The following is a 14,726-nucleotide window of genomic DNA, read 5'->3' as shown; positions in this document are numbered from 1 at the left end:
GCTGCACAGAGGACTGTGGTGATGAGCCCTGGGCAGCTGGCCCGAGGGGTCCTGAGGCCGCATTTGTTGTTTCAGCAGATGGCACTCTCTCCCGTCACTGTGGCACCTCACCCCTATTTCCTTGGGGGTCTAGTGGGGCCAGTCAGCCCTGCTTTTCTGAAGCTGACCCCGAGAGCTGGAAGGCTGATGCTCGTTGAGTGGCGGGTGGGGTGTGAACATACCCTCAGGTGTCCTTGCTTTCCCAGCTCGGGTCTTCATTCCCTCACGCACTGCTGCACGTCTTCCTTCAACCCCTTTCTTGCTCGGTTGTTTGGGATGGTTCCTGTTGCCCACTAGCTAAGAACCTACAGTAGACACTGGCTCCAGCTCCCTATGCCCTTCACCTGATGCCTGGACCCTTCTGGCCAGGGCACAGGGCAGTGAGGAGCCAAGAGAGGCTGGGCACAGCACTGTGATCACCCTGAACACTTGTCCAGCCAGCCTGCTGGCGCAGAGCTGTGTCATCCCAGCCGAGACTCAGAGCCCCCTGCCTGGCCCATTCTCGCCTCAGATGGCGGCTCAACCTGCGAAGTACTGAAGACCTGAGCAGTCCACCCAGCACCCTTGTTTCAGTGCACTTTGCTTCAGTGTGCTTTGCAGATTGTGTTCCTACAAACGGATCATCTGTGGCGACCCAGGTTCCAGTGAGTCTGTCGGTCCACTTTCCAAATGTGTGTGCTCCCTCCCTGTCTCCGTCACATACTGCTAACCCAGTATTTCAAGTGTCCCCATCATGCCGTTGCACACTTCATGGACCACAGTGTCAACATGACTCTTGCATGCACTGGGAAGCCAGGACCCCTGTGTGACTCACTTTATCATGGTGTTGCTTTATCGTGGTAGTCTGGAACAGAACCTGCAGTGTCTCCAAGGTGTGCCTGCCACCCAAGTGCTTACCGTAGGCTTCTGAAGTTGTGTGTTTGTTACACAGGATCACTGTGGCAACAGAGACCAGACACAGAATTGGACACATTGAGGCTGTTACTTCACACTGTAACCAGATGCGATAAGAAGAAGCCCAACACCCCACCAAGGTTGGATGAGGACCAAACCTGACCACTCAGTGCCCTGAATCCAGACTGACAGGAAGAAGCGTCCCCATCTCCGGGAGGCTGGCTGCTCTGAAACCTTTGTGGGTCTTTGAGCTGCGAAGGCTGAGGTTTCCAAGACACAGCTAGCAAATCCTAGTGAGCAATTTCCTTTGATAAAGTAGTTAAGAAAATTATACATAGTACTGAAATTATGTAACTGTTATTACAGCTTGCTTCAAAATTATTTAGATTTAATTGATCAATTAGATAAAATTATATAGTAGTGAGAGTTGGCAGAGACCCAGGCCAGAGCTTCGGATCTTGAAAAGCCCACACTCCCCACCCAGAATTCTTGACGCCATCAAAGATTTTTTATTTTTAATGAGGTTGTTGCAGGTGATTTGCGATGGTGTGTTTAAATCAGTGTGCAGGTGATGGCCCTGTGCCTGAGGGGCCCCGTGGGGTCCCAGAGTGGCCACATCTTGATTGGGTTTGTCCTGTGCTGTGCACACAATGACACCACAGTAGCCTGTCACGGAAGCCTGGTTGGTCCCAGGCTCCGCCGCCATCTGACTAACGTTCCCTTTCTGCTCCCCCACCCCTGGGGAAAGGACCCCCTTGTGAACCTGAGATGCTAAAGGAGCAAGACACTTGGGGACTGCTTTCTAACTCTTCCTAAGTGGACAGAACACTTCATGGATGGTGCCAGGAGGACTGGCTGAGTCAGAGGCACGCTGCTTGCCTCCAAGTCATCTTCAGGATCAACCCAGGTTCATGAGAACCCACGGTGTCGGGGTGAACTTGCTCTGTGGGGTTCCCAGGGGCTGACTTTTCCTCAGTAGGTGGCCAGGACTTTTCTTGGAGGTGCCTTTGGGTGGGCTTGACTCTCCACATTCTCTAGCTGAGCACATGGACTGAGAACGTGAGCTGAACACATGAACTGAGCACATGGACTGAGCACATGACTGAACACATGAACTGAGCACACGGACTGAGCACACGAGCTGAGCACATGAACTGAGCACATGGACTGAGCACATGACTGAACACATGAACTGAGCACACGGACTGAGCACACGAGCTGAGCACATGAACTGAGCACACGGACTGAGCACACGACTGAGCACATGGACTGAGCACACGGACTGAGCACATGGAGTGAGCACACGGACTGAGCACATGAACTGCTCGTACCCTGACAACCTGGGACTCAGATGTCTTTGAGTCTCAAAATACAGGAACCAACGCTGGTGTTTGGCCCAGTTCCAAATGTTGGAAGGCTCATGCACATGCACGTGTGTGTGTGTGTGTGTGCACATGTGTCTGTGAGGGGCTCCGGTGTTGAGGGAGGGGTGTCGAGGCCTGGGGCAGTGTCAGAAGATGCCATGTCCACATTCAGACTCACCTTCTCATTCAAATCAAATTCCATCACGCTCGGGAGGGGGTAAGAACACTGATCTTTGCCCTAAGAATTGACTCATGGAGCTGAGACGGGGAAGGAAGCCAGGTGGCCTCTGAACTCTCAGCCCAGACAGGTAATGGTGCCCACGCTCTCAGCCTCTCCTCATACATTTCCTCCTCCTCTCAACTTTATCTCCTGAAGCCTACCCAGGCCGACTGGCAGCGGCTAGGAAAGGACTCCACCCTGGAATCGGACTGAGGGGCAGCTCCCCGCTGATTCTGACCCTCTGCATCCCATTCCACACGCAGGACATACATACAGGAAGCTTTGTGGAGGAGCCTGGCTTTGAGGTGCCGAGTGGTGGACTGGGGCTCGGGGCTGCAGCCGTGGCCACTGTTGGAGTGTTTGTTTTGCTTTCTTAATGAAACTGTTTTATTTTGGGATTGTAGACTCCCATGCTGTTGTAGGAATTGATTCAGAGGGTCCCAGGAGCCCTTTGCCCAGTTTCCCCAGCGACAGCATCCTGCAGCAATGCAGTACAGTGTCACAACCGGGGTGTTGTCATTGATTCGGCCATAACACAGAACACCCTCCACCACCAGGGTCCCTAGGGACCCCTCCCACAGCCACGCCCCCTCCCCGCCCACCCTCACCCCCTGCGTAGCCCCAGCAACCAGGTCTGCACAGAAGGAGGACGGGGCAATCTACTTTGGTAAACATTTACTGACTAGGACAATCTTGTCATCTGAAGGGTGTTACAGAAATGGAAGCACGCAGGGTGCCACCTTCTGAGACCAGCTCTCTTCACTGGCACAGCTCCTGGAGGTCCCTGTCTCTGGCATGATCTGCTAGTTTGTTCCTATTTATCGCCGAGTAGCCGTGACGTGTCACCAGGATGTGTGCACTGGGTTCCTGGCTGGGAAGCCTGCAGACTGCCTCTCTGATTCCCAGGGGTCTGTAAGCCACCCCACATCCTTTAACACAGTCGGTTTCTGCTAAAACAAGATGCTGAGTGGCACAGGGGGCAGGACTTAGGGGCGAGGGGTGAAGACCTGGGGTCAAAGGTCAGGACTGGGTACCTTATCCTAAGAGCTCTTTCACTGATGGTTGCCACCCAGTTGTAATCAATGCATGGTAACCCCGTGTGAGACCCTAAGACAGTGGGAATCAATGCAAGGATTTTTAACAGGAGGATGATGTCATTGCTCCTGGCATTAAAAACCAAACCCCGCTCTTGCTGGCAGTGGAAGCTGGGTTGTGGATGTGCAGGGAGAAGATGAAGGCTCCAGAGTCTGGCAGAAGAAGTGGTGACACAGGGGGGCTAGCAGAACCCCCAAAAGGGACACACATTTAGGAGGGAAACTGGCTCATCTTGGGGTGCAGGTGGAGGGGAGGGGGAGAAGAGGAGTGAATGAACCAGAGGCAGGTGCTGGGGGTGGTCGGGGAGGGGGTCACCGCCCTGTGCTCCTCACTCCAGCCACGACGCCGTCTCTCTGGGTCTCTCCACCACCACCGTGAAGTTCTTGGTGGGACAGAGACCCACGTGCCAGCCTGGCAGCAAGAATACTCATGCTGACCCCCGGCCGTAGGGGAGGAGCCGGCCACAGGCACGAGGCACAGGCTGGTCCGAGGGCCGCAGGGCCTGATTAATGAAGAACGCATAAGCGCAATCTGGAGACAGCTTGCTCCTTCACACTGAGCGGAATGAAAAGGCGCGGAGAAGCAGGCTGTCTGGGAGCGCACTCGTGTGTACTAATGAGCGCCATCAATCCCCATGGGCAGCTGCTTTGCTGTGCGGGATCTCTTTGGAGAGTTCAGCTGAAAACCAGAGTGAGCGCTGGCAGGGGAGGAAACGGAGTCAGGAATGTCACTCCACAGACAGGGTGGCGTGTCCCCGAAGAGGCCAGTGGTGGGCCCTGTCCCCTCCACTGCTGTTCTCAGTCCCGAGTGTCCCTCCACAGACACTTACTAATGGGGAGTGAGTGACAAGCCCAGTGGGAATGACTGGTCCCTAGAACCAGAAGGATCACATTTTCCAATCACGTTGGGCTATCAGTCCTTCTGGGTGACCTAAGGGTGGCAGCCCGGCTGGTCCCAGAGCTGAAGGAAATGAGATGTTATGATGATTTTCCCCACAACAGTGTCCTGTCAGCCAGCCTTGCTGAGATCCCTTTGTGAGGCTGGAGCGCTTTCCCCACACGGTATGGTGTGTGTGTCACGGTGTCACCAGGAGGGTGGTGATCCCATTATCCCAGAGGTCAGCACCCCTCCAAAGTGTCTGGTTCTCCCAGATAACATCCAATTCCAAGGTCTTGCCACGCCCCAGCCGATATCAGGTATCAACAGAACTTGTAGACTAAGATGGACAAGGGAGGAAGAGCTGGCTAGTTACTTGCAAAAATCAGCCAGTGAGAATGCTGTGACCACGAAGTTCCTGCACTCAACCCATCGGGGACAGCACAGGGCTGGGCGTTATGTGTGGGCTCACTGAGTCGCTGGCAGACGACAGCATGTGGCTCACTCTGTGTCCTATCATAAGGAGCCGCTTTAAGCAACTTGCTGGAGTCCCCAGGTGGTGTAGACAGTTAACGTGTTAGCTGTTAACTAAAAGAGCTCCAGTCTACCCAAAGGCACCTTGGAAGACAGGCCTGGAATTTACTTACAAATATCAGCCACTGGGAACCCTATGGGTCACAACGGCTGGATCGCTAACTGCTCAAGAGGACGGCGCAGGAGCAGGCAGCATTGTGGGGTCACCGCGAGTCAGGGGCCACCCTGAGCACAGCTAACACGAGGACAGCTAGCTCTGAGGTCCAAGCTGGCCCCAGATCACGGGAACAGTGCCTGCACTTCCTTCCTGGTCACCCATTTTCCTCTCTGTCACCGAGCAGCCCCTGGCGAGAGGGCTGTGCACTCACTGGTGGGTCCCTGGTATAGTGTCAGGTTGGCTAACCATTTTATGAGTGACAGTCACCGAAAGCCCCTCACTCATCACACCTGAGTGGGAAGAAGAGTTCCGTGAGTCGGGAAGCACAGAGGCCACGCTGTGGTGGCTGAGTGGCTCGGCTGGGCTGCACAGAGGCTGTGTGTTAGGTGCATCGGTTATGAACGCAGAGCGGACCACCCAGCTGTCAGGGGCTCAGACCAGTAGATGTTCGTTGGTTTCACATAACAGGATTCCACAGGCAGCCTGCCGGGCAGCTAGCTGTTTAGAGGCGCTGCCAGGGCATGTCCTCTGTACTTCTGTCTTGCCATCCTTAGCATGGCAACTTCATCCTCATGGCCACCAAATGGCTGCCACTCCTCCAGGCGTGACGTCTGAGTTCCAGCAAGGACAAACGGCACAGTGAAGAGATCAGTGGGATCAGTTCCTTGAATCAGGGAGCAGAGTCTCTCCTGTGAGCCACTCCGCTGCTCCCAGTTCACGGGCCATACTGGATAGTACAGCCATCCGTAGCTCTACTGTGGGTTGGTTGAGGTTAACCAAGAGTTAGCCCTTGTTCCAGCAGAGGTGCCGTGGTCAAGAGGCGTTCGTTGGTGACTGAACACACTGAGGGAAGGAGGGAGGTTGGGTAAGCAAATGCTGGTGGCTGCCACACAGGTCCCTTACTTGTGCGGGTGTCAGGGTGGATATGAGGGTCGATCACCTGTGCAGGTGCTATAGATCGTTACAGTGTCAGTGTGGTCAGGGGTCCACAAGCACAGAAGCTGGTGCTCGAGGAATCCTGCCTTGATTCAGACCACCAGGTTCTTCTGACAGTGGTCAATCCAAGGAGCAGGGTGCGTTTGCTCAGAGTGGCTGGGTCCCCAGGTGGGTGACGTCCACAAAACCTTCACACGTCACCCACCAAGAGGGGGAGTCTTTGCACCCTCCCCTTGAACCCAGGTTGGGGGAGTGGCCCTAGGTGACTTCCAGGGCTAGGTCTGTGCCCTGTCTTTCTCAGAGGGCTTGCTCTCAGAACCAGCGGCCCTGGCGTGAGGGAGCCCAGACCAGGAACCTGCTGGCCGTCCTGCTACATGGAGAGCCTGCAGGTAGGTGACTGACAGCCTCTACTGAGGGCCAGCCCTCCACTGGCCTCACCCACCAGACATAGCAATGACCGAACCTTTCAAGGGTTCGGGTCCCCGAGTTTTGAGTTATGCACACCCTACTACCGGTTGGGCAGGGCATGCTGGATGCATGGAGGTGGTGTCCTTGGTGAGGCTTGCCCGGAGCTCAGATTCTTGTACTTTAAGAGTGGTGGCTGCTGTGGAGGCCTTGGCACTGGCTGAGTCCACAGACAGATCGGCGACTCCCCGGGCCTGAGCACGCTCAGTGGCAAGCGATGAGCATCAGATGCGCGTGGCCAGTAAGAAGCAGGAAAAGAATCTTCGATATAAAAGGAGCCGTTCGTTGGCAGCAGAGGTGAAAGCTGGCCTCTGGGCCGGACTGCCCGGGCCTGCATTTCCTCACACCCGTGTGACTCGGGCCAGTTCCCTGGCGCTGTGCTGGTGCCCTCACTGCCCGTCACAGGGGGCTCGCAGGGTCAAGTGGAGGCGAGTCTGTAAAGCTCTCCACACAGTGGCTGGTGTGTGCACAAATGTGAAGTTAGAGCTGAATCTTCGAGGGGAAGCTCCGTTCTACCCAGGGGCCCAGCACAGACAGGCACTGGGGCCTGGTGACAACTGCTCTTTGGGGATGGATGGGTACATTGCCTACAGTCACCATGAAGTGGGGTGGTGGCAGGACCCCAGGGGTAAACACAGTGTGGACCACAAGGAAACTCCCATTCCCAACATTTCTGGAATGTTCCGGGGAGAAAAGATAGCAGAAACGGACACCCAAGGTCTTTACTTTGATTAACACCCCCCACCCTGCCACCCTCCACCACGCCACCAAATTCTCTTTTCTCTTCCCCTTTCCTGTCTCCCTCTCTCCTTCACTCCCTGCCATCTCTCTCTCCTTCCTTCTCACTCTCGACCCTCCCATTCGCACTGGGACTCGCCTTTGCTGCCCTGGGAGAGGGCAGGCAGTTGCTGGCTTAGCCTGTAGACCTGGACTCCCCTAAGCCCCTCTTCTGCACACCCGGAGCTGCGTCACCTGCCTGAGGACGCAAGTGCCCATCTGTGGCGCGAACGGGCTGTAGGCCCACCAGCTGTGATGAGGCAGTGAAAGCCGAGCCATGGCTGGTGAACAGATTGCCACAGACATCTCTGCCGTCTCTTCAAAGGCCCCTAATGTCGGCTCTGCTCCCAGCTGCCTGGCTATGAGCTGGGGGTCATCATCCCCCATGTGGTCTCCTGGTGTGAGCAGGAAGATGTCTGCTGGTTTCTGCCACTCAGTATTCGAGGTCAATCGTTCCACCAGCATTGGCCTGTGAGCCCCCTCCCTGCAGCTAGGGACACCCCCAGAGGAGGCTTCCCTCCCTGGTCACAGGCTCATGTTGGCTTTCTCAGCATCTTGGCTCTGAGAAGGGAAACAGACATCCAAAATCCAACCTCATCCACCAAAGAGGACATTCAAGTGGCCAACAAACGCATGAAGAGAAGTGCACGGTCATTAGCCATTAGAGAGATGCAAATTGAAACTACAATGAGATGCTATCTCCTCCTGGCTAAAGGGCCCTGGTCAAGAAAACAACAATCGGTGGCAAGGTTGTGGGGAGACTAGAACCCTTACCCCCAGCTGGTGGAATTGTAAAATGGTACAGTCACTGTGATGCTTCCTTACAAAGCTAGAAGCAGAGATAGCTTACAATGCAGACATCCCACTCCTAAGTATATACCCAAAGATCTAAAAGTGATGACATGGATAGACCCACGCACACCTATGTTCACGGAAACAACCTAAGGGCCAGTCAGCGGGTGAACAATAAATGGAATGTGTGCTATCTGTATATATACATATAGATATACACATTCATATCCACACACACATACACAGTGGAATACTATGCAGCCATGAAGAGTAATGATGAGTTCTTGAAACATCTTCCAACATGGATGAATCTGGAAGACACTATGCTGAGTGAAATAAGTCAGTCACAAAAGGACAAATACTGTACGGTCTCACTTGTATAAAAAGATCGCTATATATACGGAAAGGAATGTTCTTTGGTGGTTACCCAGGGTTGGGAGGGCAGAGGAGGGGAAATCACCTTCTAGACAGAGGACACTTGTTAGTTCTGGTGATGGGAAGGCAACACTGAATGTGGGTGAAGTCTGCACAACGTGACCAAGGTAAGTGATGCACTAAGAAGTGCATTTTTAGTAAATGCTGCAACATACACAATTTTGCAACAACAGAAATAACAACCAAAAATGTATGTGTGGTCACATAGGTAGATATGTATGCACATACGTGTCCAGGAAGGCAGACATGAGTATATGTACGTGTGTGTACAGGTGTAACTGCAGGCCTATGAACGTGCATGTTTGTGTGGGCTGCATTTATAGTCATACATATACATATAAAAAAGCACAGAGGAGCCACTTATGGGACTTCCCAGACATAACCAAACCTGCAGGATCGATTTACGGGATTTGAAGGCTTAGGGCCATAGTGCTGTGGGACACCTTAGTCAACTGGCACACATGGTTAGTAAACTTTATTTGTTCCACATCCCACTTGGGTGAGTAGCATCTGGGGTCTGGAGAGCTTGCCAGAAGCCTTCCAGGGTACCACTTGGGTCTCCACTTGTCAGGAGCAAAAGAGAAAGAAGGAAACCACAGACTCCAAGAAGAAACTACTCTACAGGACTCATAGCTCACACGACCATGAGCTCCTCTCTCCTGAGACTAGCAGGGCTAGATGTGCCCAGTTACCATCACCGGCCATTCTGACCAGGGACACAACAGATGGTCTCAGACAGAATGGGAGAAAAATGCAGAACAAAACTCAATGTCTGAAAAAAAAAAACCAGACTTACTGAATCAGTAGAGACTAGAGGAACCTCCAAGAGTATTGTCCTGAGATCTCCTTTAAACTTGGAATGGAAACTACTCCCAAGGTCACTTTTCAGCTAAACAATAAATTGGATCATAAAATAAACAATATCACCTGTGAGTACTGGCATCATTTTTTTAGGAGAGCAAATGGTCAACGTATACCCAAAAGCATGAGAAGGCACCAGGGGGTAGGCTGGGAAGCTAAATTAATGGAAATGGAACAACCGGAATGGAAATAAAGGGACTGTTGACACATTGTGAAAAATGTAACAAATGCCCCTGAAAATATGTACAGAAATTGTTAAATGTGAACCTGATTTGCTGCATAAACTTTCACCAAAAACATATAAAGCATATATTTTTAATATGTAAATCTAAATTATATATGTAAATTTATCTTCTGAATCTTTTATATATCATAGATCTTTTTTTTTTTTTAATTTTATTTTGATTTGGGTGAAGATTTACAGAGTAAATTCACTTTTCATACAGCAGTTCACATATACTTTGTCTCATGTCATTGACCAAAATTTACAATGTAGCAGCTCCCCTCTCACTTCCTCCCCATAGTTACCTCCTCCCAGTGTCCATCCCTCCATACTCTTCTGCACCCTGAGCTATCTCCCTGTGCATAAGCAGCCCTTCCTTCTCCCATGATTGTTCTCTCCAGGGCGTGTGTCTACTTGAGGTAAATGTTTAACTCACATGCCTGTACTTTGTTTGGCTGGAAACCACAGGTGTGGGTTCAATTCCAGACCTGAAGGGCAGCTAGGGGCCATAGTCTCAGTGGTTCCACCAGGCTTATATATCATAGATCTTTTTATATGTAATACATAAATTATATATATAAAGGTTCCAACCTCCTTAGGGAGTTTAGAACAAACCCACGCTCATCTTTAATCACCCTCTTTAAAGGCTGCAGTAGGTCCCAATTTAACATGCATTGTGTGTTTGGGGGTGGGTTGAGTTTGGGAAAATCCTGGTTTACCGGGCAGTCACAGTGGTGACCCCGAATCTAGTCCCCGAAGCATCCCCGGCTTTCCTCACCCTGAGCACGAGGCAGGTCAGCACGCCCACTTGTGCTTGTGGTCAGGGGCCAGTAAGCTGTGAGTGGAAGTTCTAAGTACCACTTCTAGGCTGGGTGTCTAACAGCAGGTGTGAGCACCTCCTCCAGCTCCTGTCCGTCAGTTTGTCCTGCTGTAGAGGTTTGCATGTTGCTGAGATGTCACCAGCATTTCAAGCACTAGCAGGCATTTCAAACACATGGAGAGGTTTCCGCAGCTTCCAGACAGAGACAGACAAGGGGGAGAGACCTAATGACCTGCCTGAGATGCTGTGGATCACAAGAGAGCCCCATCCAATACGGTGCCGGAAGGTGAGCGTAGGGTGGATGGCTGCACACTGTGGCTGCAACCATGGCCACAGGCTTCCCAGCCATGGTGAAGATGGACCGGGCAGTGCCTCAGTCTGTGTTCTGGTTCCCCAGTGCCGCTCTGACAGGAATAGACCACAAAGGGACGGCCTTAACAAACAGGAGTTCATTCTTACAATTTGGAGGCTTTAAGTCCAAGTTCAAAGCGTCAGGCTCTAGGAGCTGGGTGAAAGCCCTTCAACCTTGGGGTCCAGCTCTGCCTCCTGCTCCCAGCCCACTGGAGCTAGAGGCATTGCTTCACTCAGACAGCTGCTGGCTGCTGGCTGCTGGCTGCTGAGGCTGACAAGCCCCAAGATTGACAAGTAACAAGGCACAGTCCTAATATTACCAAACCACACAGCAGGCCATTAACTTAGGTCCATTGTAAGTCCCAAGGTCGGCAGAGCATAGCAGGCTGCTGAGCAACAACACAGCTACATGCAGGGTCCATGTGTGCCATAGGCTAGAGACTATTCTCAAAGCTTCTCCTTATATACAGGAAGCAGACCACAACCCAAAGGCAGCGACTCAGCTGCTTGTGGTAGATCCCACCATGGAGGTGATTGCCAGTCTCATCACGGGGAATAACTACCACCAGCTGCCCAGCCGCTCAACCAGGCCCAGCCAAGGTGACACACAAACATAACTACCATAGTCTGTTTACACGGGGTAGCCCTGAGTCAAAGCTGACTGACAGCAGCTAACCCCACCACCACTGTGAGCCCCTCATAAGCTCTCCCTGTGGCTTGTCGCCTGTGAACATTCAAGGCAGTGGCTGCTCATCCGTCCAGGTCCCACCCCAAGGACCACAGTGGACATGCAACAGTTGTAAGAAGGAGCCCACACTGGTGCAGCCCCTAGGACTCGGGGTTGTTTGTGACCACTGTGTTGTCAAGCCTGTCCTGGCTGATACGGATGTTGAGATGGGGTGCTGCATACCCAGGCTAACTACAGCTAAGAACTGTCTGTGATGTCCCAGAGACCCCTTCAGTGACTGTGGTCTCAGGACAAAGCAAGACCCAACTCGGTGTGAATCCTGTTCAGGTCCGTGTGTGGTCTCAAGGCTAACCCCCAGCCACGTTGGACATCACTGACGGAGACCCTAGCATCCCCCTGGGAGGCAGTGGTGGTTCAGGCACAGAGCTCTCGCCTTCCACGCGGGAGACGGGGGTTCGGTTCTCAGCCAGCACCTCACGTGCAGGCCCCACCTGTCTGTCCGTGGAGGCTGGTGTGTTGCCAGGGTGCTGAACAGGTTTCAGCGGAGCTTCTAGACGGAGAGGGGTTAGGAAAACAGGGCGGGCGACGACTTCCTCAGATCAGTGAGAACCCGTGCACCACAGCAGTGCTCCCACTGGGCGGTGTTTCACCCCATGGCACGCGCGGTCGCCATGAGTCGGGGCTGACCCGACGGCCCGTGGCAGCCGCCGCAGCGGCTCTCCCCTCCCCACGAGTCGTCTTAAGTTGCTGCTCCTGTGTCTTCCCACGGCCTCTATCAACACGGTGCCTGCCCTCCTCAGGGCTCTCCACTGAGTGACCACATGACTCCACAGGGGCTGCCAGCACTTCCCAGGGCCTGACTGCAATGTGGGCAAGGGTCTGCCCTACACGGACTGCAGGCCTGTCCGTGATTCTAAACGGCCTGCCTCCCAGGGAGCCACTGGGAGGTCAGGGCTTGAGCAGACACGGAGTGGCACCACTGGGGGGGGGTGGCACAGGGAGGGGGATGCGTGAGCACAGTCTTACACACGGGTGCTGCCATCCATGGGCACTGCCTCACACCTCATGTTACCTGAGCATATTGAATGACTCACACAAGGAGCCCTGGTGGCACAGTGGATAAGGTACTCGGCTGCTAACCAAAGGTCAGCAATTCAAGCCCACCAGCCACTGCACAGGAGAAGGATGGGGCAGTGTGTCCACAAGGATTGTCAGCCTTGGAGACCCTGTGGGGCAGTTCCACTCCGTCCTCTAGGGGCGCTGTGGGTCAGAATGGACTCCAGGCAGTGGGTGTGGTTTGGGCTTTGCTTCTGTGAAGATTGACAGCCTTGGAGACCTGTGGGCAGTTCCACTCTGTCCTCTAGGGGCGCTGTGGGTCAGAATGGACTCCATGGTAGTGGGTGTGATTTTTCTGGTTGACAACTCACAATTGAGCATCCAGTATATTGTAAAAACCAAATGCCTACTCCCCCAAGGAGTCCCTGCAGAGTGCAGATGGTGATGTTTAGCTACTGACCAAAAGGTTGGTGGTTCGAGCTCACTCAGAAGAAAGCCTTGGTGGTCTGCCTCAGAAAAGCAGCCACTGGAAACACGGTAGAGCACAGGTCTACTCGGACAGGAGGAGGGGCACCCGCGTCAGAGTCAGGGCAGCTGCAGACCGGCTTGCTCCCCCAAAGGCCACGCATTTTCTCACACCCCACATGCTTGGATGTCAAATGAAATTGAACTAGTGATGCATATTCAGGGCACATCACTTCCTACCCTGTTTCAGAATGCAGCACAATGTATTTACATGAACAAAACACCGTTTTCTCCTGCAAAACCACTTCAACATCACTTCCAATAAACATATAATGAAAAGTGCTTGCATTTTTTTTCTTGAGTGACAGTGGCTAATAAATTTGATTCTGGAGCTGACTTGTCTAGGCTTGGATCCCAGATCCACGCCCTACCATCCGCATGACCCGGAGCAAAGGGCTCACCTGCTCTGTGCCTCAGTTTCCTCCTCAGCGCAGCTGCCATACTACGAGTTTGCGCATTAGCGTGGCTCTGGTAGCATGGATCAGCTAGCGGCCATTAAGGATGAGAGCAATCACGGGCACTGTTAGCTATCTGTATCATTCCAAAAGCTGTCCTCTAAAACTGGGAAATGCTTACAATCTGGCATTGTGTTAACAGGAACACACAGTATTTCCCAAGGAGGAAGATAAGCGAGGCCATTTCTTTATCAAACACCGCCTGTGTTTATCAGACTTGCAGCACCCTAAGAACCACCTGGGGCTATGATTAAACTGGCCTTCCCAGGCGCTGTCCCACAAGGGAACCTTACAGGGAATGCCACTGCAGACAGCTGCCAGGGTCCCCATGGCAGGTCCTTCCTGGTACAGTGCTCTGAAGTTCTAGAGACAAAGAGCTGGAGAAAGGAACGGAAGGGCCTCACCTGGGTCCCCTGCATGTGTGCCAGCGCCAGTGTGCTGAGCGCCGATTAGGTGCTGGGTGCTGCTTCACAGCACAGCCTTGAGGGTGAACTGGGTGGATACACACCCCTGCGTGTTTGGTGCTTCGACTCAAAGACTCACGCTGAGTAGCGAAGGAACCCTCTCTGCTCTCTGGACACCAGTTGGTTTATCTACAAAATGCCAGTTGGCCTTCAGGTTAGAGACTGGGGCAGCAGATTTACTCAAGCCACACAGCTCACCTAAGGTTCCGAGAGTCAGTGGTTCGAGGATGCTGGCAAGGGCTGGTCTTCCTCTTCGGGCCGGTGTCCAGGGCCCAGCCCATTCACTCCCCGAGGCTGCGTTGAATTTCAAGTCTGCCCACCCCAGCCCCAGAGAGGGGGAAGGCGGGGGAGGCCAGGAGGTGAAACAGTTTGCCTTAGAGAAGGGGTACGAGGTCAGGAGACCACAGAGGGGGGTCCGACCTGGCCCCTGCCTGAGTGCTGCCCCTTCTCACTCAATCCACGCACACAACACCGCCTTGGCCAGGGCCCCGCCCCGCCCTGACTGCTGGGGCCCTGGGATCCCTGGACCCTCGCGTGCAGGCAGGGGCGCCGAGGGGGGATGCCTTTGCGCCCTGAGCCGGCCGCGCCCGCTTGCCCTTGGCCGAGGTCCGCCCCGCGCTCCTGCGCAGGTGCCAGGCGCCGTCCTCGCCCCGCCCTCGTCGGGCCTGGCTTGGGGCCACCTGCGAGCCGCGCCCCGAA

The sequence above is a fragment of the Orycteropus afer genome, unplaced genomic scaffold, assembly GCF_000298275.1.
Source record: "Orycteropus afer afer isolate SDZICR_OR568_19922 unplaced genomic scaffold, OryAfe1.0 scaffold00489, whole genome shotgun sequence".
Lineage (NCBI taxonomy): Eukaryota > Metazoa > Chordata > Mammalia > Tubulidentata > Orycteropodidae > Orycteropus > Orycteropus afer.
The sequence above is the reverse complement of the archived record's forward strand: the minus strand, read 5'-3'. Positions refer to the sequence as shown.